Source organism: Oratosquilla oratoria, chromosome 25 (genome assembly GCF_046742065.1).
Source record: "Oratosquilla oratoria isolate Oo_2021 chromosome 25, ASM4674206v1, whole genome shotgun sequence".
Taxonomy (NCBI): Eukaryota; Metazoa; Arthropoda; class Malacostraca; order Stomatopoda; family Squillidae; genus Oratosquilla; species Oratosquilla oratoria.
Genome location: NC_134801.1, coordinates 15,348,205 through 15,354,204, shown reverse-complemented (window position 1 = coordinate 15,354,204; position 6,000 = coordinate 15,348,205).

Below are 6,000 nucleotides of genomic sequence, written 5' to 3'. Positions count from 1 at the left end.
AGGCGGGTTTATAATCTCTGTATGTTTCTAGTATGCTCATTCCTTTGAGAAAGTCGTTAGACGAAACGTCAGGAATAAAGCTTCACCTCCAGTCCATGTTTCCTTTACCGTGTCTATACATACTTTTATGTTCTTTCTCATCGCACGAGGCTGTTTTAGGAGGCACGTGATTTATTACAAACTTTCTGCTCTTCCTATCTTTGTCTTTCACTTCCATCATAATCATCTCTACTCTATTTCTTCCATATGTGACATTCCTCACGTCTATATCCTTCTTAGTCAGGAACATAACTCCACCCCCTTGTTTTACCTCTGTGCTTCTAATCCAACAATTATATGCACCATGTCCTACACTGTTGGGTGGTAGTGGACCTTTCAATTTTGTCTCTACAGTTCCCATTATGTCCGGTTCTTTTTCTTTCAGGTAATCATTCAGTTCGTTCAAGCCTGTTATTAAACCATCTATATTTGTGTGAGACATTTTCAATTTTCTGCTACTTCCATCGTGTTTTCTGTTCCCCTTCCGTTTTTGTTTTTTTCTCTGTTATGTACCATTTTCTCACTTTCATATTCATTACTTTTCAATAGAATTTTTCTTTTACTGTCTCTGTTCTTTTCTCGTTTTTTCCTTAGCTTCTTCTCTTTTTGCTTTCTCATCCTCTCTTTCCTCTTTGTTCATTTCTCTTTTTATCCATATCTGTTTAAATTGTTCACTGTTTGCTAGTTTCCCTGTTTTTGCTAAGATATTCTCTGCTGTTGTTTGTGACCTGAATTTGATCTTAATTGGTCTGGTTTTATCTGTATTGTATTTCCCTAGTTTATATATTTTTTCTATTTCTTTCCCTGTTTCTGCTCCATCTTCTTGAACTACTTCCAATATCTTATTTACTTTCTCCTTCCCCTCCTTTATTCTTTTAGTCCAATTTGTATTATATTTCTCTTCCATTCCCAATACAATTATACATTTCTTTTTATCCGCTAAGTCTCTCACTATATTCTCTTCCTCCCTCATCACTTTAATAATTGTGTCTTTAGTTTGATCTTTCATCTGTTGTACTATATCCTTAAATACAATTTTGTTATTTTCTTGGGCTTTTCTCCAACCCTGTACTTCTTTTGCTATGGATTCTTTATTCTCTTTATTATTCCTCTTTAATTCTTCATTCTCATCTTTTACTTTTTTAACTGTCTTTTTAATTCTTCTATTTCCTTAGGATTTGGTTCTCCTTCTTTAACTCTTCCAATTTATCAACTTTCTGTGCTATCCTTGTAAGTTGACCGAACCTACTCTCCCAATGTTCGGTCATTTTCTCTAGTTTTTCTTCTATACTTGCTAATCGGGGGAGGTTGGCATCCCCCCTCATTATATCCATGGAAATTATTATTTTCACTTTCCATTGTGTTGTTCTTATCTATATTTCTAACCTTAATGTTTTTACTGATATTTTCGATTTCCCCTGTGTCGTCAGCAGACCTCTTGTTTATAATTTTTCTGCTGTCAGTGGGAGCCCGTTCGTCTCCCTCATTTCCTTCCATTTCCCTCAGTGATCCCTCCCCTTCTCCCCTTTCATTACCTTTCTACTACACCACGAGCTTTCCCCTTCCCTACTAATGCAAAAAGGTACTTCCTCATAGTTGAAATCCACGAAAATTGCGGTTTTTCCGGAGTTCCAATCTTCGCCGTCAATTCGACGATTGTGTGTGTGTGTGGGGGGGGGGTGATGAGCTTTGGTGCCTACTTCCCATGTGGACATGGACCCTCATTTTCTAGAGCACCACGCGAACTTTTCGCAGGGCCTTTGGCCCTCTGGCTTGCCTCTCGGCGTGGCGTGCCCCAAGAGTCGATTCCGTTCCAAGCCGCTTGGGCTGGATCACATGATTGTAGCCCTAGGAGATGATTGGTTAGCTGCCCAAGCGTTGGAACGTGCCTAGCACCTAGCAAGGTCGCTTGGCTTAGGGAGTTCACTCTATGTACACGGCCGCACACGGCCGAATTCGGGCATTGCTCCCCAAAAGTAAGTGTCCTCACCCAGTACTCTCTCGCTGATTAGTGGGGTAAGTTCCCCAACCACGTGGTCTTTCTGGATCTCAAGGGTATCAGAGCCTAAGTTCAGGAACAGAACTTTGCACCAAGCCTTTCCATTTTCCGTCCTGAACAGCTCCATTACTCCTTGGCCGAGCAGGCTGGCACCTTCAGCGTATGCACGCGCCGTGAACAGCGCCGAAATACTCTGACCTACAGGAACGAGTTTGTCTGCTTTCTCTAATACCAAACCTAATGTTCCGCCTAAGAACCCTGGTACCCATTGAGCCTCGATGGTTTTAACTTGGAACGTGGCTCCCTCGCTTATCCCCTGATGGCTTTGTCTCTCCTCACAGAAGGTGAGCACTGGTGTTTCCGGAGCACTTGTCCCTCCAAGGATTACCGGAATATCCTTGCCTTCAACTAGGAATGTTAAAGGACGGAATTTTAAAGTCACCCTGTGCGCAGCGGGAAAGTCAATTCTCAAAATCAACTTTGCGGGAAGGCCCTCCATAGGGATAACAAAGAATGTGTGGGTAAACTGGAAATCCGCTAGGCTAAACCTTACAGCAAATTTGCCGAGGTTAGTCAACCACTCTCCTACTTCAGTCGCACTCTTAATGAGCACGAGAGACGGTATAGTACCGTTGAGAGAGAAGCGTTAGCGGCAGTCTACGGTCTCACAGTCAATCGCCCTCTGATCATGGGATAACCGGTTAGACTACTGAGCGATCACAGGCCTTTGGTCTGGTTCTTCACTGCTAAGGGCACGAACACTCGGATCCTCCGGTGGCAAATGGCAATCGCTGATTTCAATCTTGAAGTCAATTATATCCCGGGGTGATTGAACATTGTCGCTGACGCACTCTCTAGGGTACGGGGAACGGACCACCTTAAGGACAAGTTTGTAGTGACAGCCATAACCACGGGTAGCCAGGGAAACTCGAACACTGAGGAGGACCATGTCATATGGGACCAGCTTACGATCCGGAAAGAACAGGATGAACGCCCTGATTGGAGTCAAATTAAAGATTATCTCAAGGAGGCCATGATAGTAGAGCCAAAGATTCCACGCTTAAGAATAGCTATCAAGGAGTTTCGACTCCTCCCGGACGGACTTCTGTATCACTCGAGAAGCAACGCATACCAGTTGAAGGAACTCCGTCTGGTATGCACTGAGGGGGCAAAGACAGCAACATTACATATTGCCCATTGTCTTCCTATGACAGGTCATGGTGGAGTCCAAGTTACTCTTGACAGGCTGCGAAAGTTAGCCTTTTGGCCAAAGATGTTGGAGGATGTAAAGCATTCATAAAAAATCGCACAATTTGCATCATGTGCAAGACCTTATATTATCTCCCAGCTCCACTCAGACAGTTTCCTGATGTAAACAGTCCGTTCGAGTCCACGTGGATCTCATAGGACCATTAACCGCCACTTTAGATGGTGCGAAGTACATACTCACAGTGATCGATGTCCTAACCCGTTTCTTAGTCGCTGTGGAGGGGAGTTCATGAATGGAATGTTCAAAGCGGTGTTGGAAATGGCGAATTTCAAACATCACACTATAACGCCGCCGAGCAACGGATTAGTTAAGAGGGTGAATGGGACTATCATTAAAATCCTACGGTCCCTTGTCCAGGGCAACCAGACAGGTTGGGATCACATGTGGCATTGGCCTACAACACGGTTTACCACAGAGTCCTGCGAGATTCCCCGCATTTTCTTCTCATTCACCGTGCCCCCGTTCTACCTATGACTGAGTTCACAAAGCCAAGCGCCTCTTGGTACAATACTGATAATTTGGTAGCCGAGACAATGGTATTAGCCAACTCCTGTTTTGATAGATGTCAAGAGTTCCTTGAGGCAGCGACAGTAGACAGACACACAAGGAGACAAAGGGCAAGAACAAAACAGCTCGCCTTTGGTGACAGAGTATACGTCACCGCCAGACCCAGGCAAAGGGTGGCGAAGAAGCCTTTGTACCAGGGCCCTTATAGGGTGATTAAAAGGGTTAGCAACGTCGTCTACCGCATTAAGCATATCCGCTCAGCCGAGAGTTCTCTGTCCTCACAGAGAGGATCAAACAAGAGGGAAACATCTCAGTGTGGGGAAAATAAGAACGTAAGAAGGGCTTTCCCGACACACGAGGAAGAATCCTCAGACCTACTAGACAGTAGTGATTCATAATTTTACCTACCTTATGGGTAGCAATTATAAGTGTTCCAAGTGATTTTTTTTTTTTTTTTTTTAATCAATGTGATTGTTGTCCTGAGGGTGCTAATCTTTGAATTGTCACCTTTCGACACGTACGCACCGATTTTTCTCTCTCGCCATTTCTTTTCATCTTTCATAACAGTGGTTGACTACTTGTTAGCCGGGGCAAGGGTTGAGGTGAATTTTGGTGCCTACTTCCCATGTGGACATGGACCCTCATTGTCCAGGGCACCACGCGAACTTTTCGCGGGACCTTTGGCCCTCTGGCTGGTATCTCGGCGTGGCGTGCCCCAACGGTCGACTCCGCTCCAAGCCGCCTGGTCTCGATCACTTGATTGTGGCCCTGGGATGTGATTGGTTAGTTACCTAAGCGTTGGAGCGCGCCCGGCACCTAGCAAGGTCGTTTGACTTGGGAAGGCAGTTCACTCTGTCTATGCACACGGCCGCACACGTGTCACTTGTCACTTTTCCGGTCTAAAATTATTGTATAGACCAGGAAAGTGACAAGCGCCGCCTTGCCCTCCTTGAGGTCCTCCACATCAAATACAGCCAGCCTACATTGAATACCCAGCAGGAAGCCCCCACCATCCTTCCCAGCCTCAAACCGCTCAGAAACCGCCAAACCAGACAACCCAGCTACGATACAAATCAGCCCTCTCATGAGCAGTCATTCCGGTCGCGAAGGACGCCCAAGCCACAGAAACGGTCATCTAAAGTGTCCTTTCCCAGTGGTCACAGCCCCCCCCCCTCCATGTATCCTTCCCCAGTATTCAAACGTGTCCTTGTCCAGTTTTAGACCAGAGTAACGGTCAACCTCTTTGAGATCTTTCCCAGTGTTTATTTTCTGACTTTATAATCACCCATTTCTCTGTTCTTGTTACAACTGAAAATGCTGTCATTAGCGAAACGTCTTGTATCCTGTTCCACCCATTAGATGTCTTCTATCGGCTACTTAGTGTTTTCTTTGCCTCTCTATGCTAGAGATCTTCAGAAGACTTGAAAATCTTCATCAGAGCTCAATTTGCTGTTTCATACAATTCAATATGCCTTAAATATATATATATATATATATATATATATATATACAGTCGAACCTCGAAAGCCCGGACCACGAATGCCCGAACCCTCGTATGACCGGTCGAAATGAACAAAGGGCGGACTTTTCAAGCAAAGTTCCCTATTTGTCCGATAGGTGGCAGCGACGGCTGTACACGTGTACTCAAACCCGGCCCAGTCAAGCCGCTACCAGGGCTGCCGTTTCGTAAAATTTTGTACCAAAACGTAGTAAAATAGCGGCATGTGACAACTGCACAAGGACATGAGGAAATTTTTTCTACATATCAGCGGGCTGTTAAAAACATTCAAAAACTCAAACTTTTGTTTAAAAATCATAGAACTAGTTATCAAATAATAAATGGTACATCAAAATATGACTTTTATTGGTAACTGTGTTACTTATAAAATATTATACCCCAAAAGATACGTTTTTACGGTGTAGAAAAACCCTACGCTAAAGTTTCAGCTTTCTTTTAGCACCAGGGCTGCCGTTTCATAGAATTTTGTACCAAAACGTAGTAAAATAGCGGCATGTGGCAACTGCACACGGACATGAGGAAATTTTTTCTACATATCAGCGGGCTGTTAAAAACATTCAAAAACTCAAACTTTTCTTTAAAAACCATAGAACTAGTTATCAAATAATAAATGGTACATCAAAATATGACTTGTATTGGTAATTGTGTTACTTATCAAGTATTATA